Genomic DNA, 491 nt, shown 5'->3' with positions numbered 1-491 from the left:
CTCAAGTAATTTTAGTACTATATAAAAGTTATGATCTACTGCAGTAAAGTTATAATTCAAAAATACTATGTTTGACTTAAATAAATATTATAGTGAGATTTTCAAAAAGAATTCAATTAATTGAATCAACTCTGTAGCCTCCAGATTATCTAGTCATCAAGTTGTAAGAGTTCTAGTCTTCTATTTATTTCATGAATGTTGCAATATTAAGTCACTTAGAATATCCAAAAGTTAAGAACTTCATGAGAACTCTACTAGTAAAAGACCTTTTCTATAAATATAAGTTCAGGAATGTATTTAAGTTTTCCCTTTAGGTAGGTCTAGTGAAGCCAATTTTTGATTAGGCATATCCTCAAGCTTCTCCTCACTTCCATAATTTTTTTCTTTCTTTTCTCTTTTTCATTTGGATTGTTTTCAATCCTATATATTTTTCTTTTCTTTTCAGGGATTTTTTTCAATCCTTTCTTTTTTCCTTTTTCAAGTGAGGATTA

Source organism: Phalaenopsis equestris, unplaced genomic scaffold (assembly GCF_001263595.1).
Source record: "Phalaenopsis equestris unplaced genomic scaffold, ASM126359v1 Scaffold000906, whole genome shotgun sequence".
Taxonomy (NCBI): Eukaryota; Viridiplantae; Streptophyta; class Magnoliopsida; order Asparagales; family Orchidaceae; genus Phalaenopsis; species Phalaenopsis equestris.
This window is presented reverse-complemented; position numbering follows the sequence as displayed.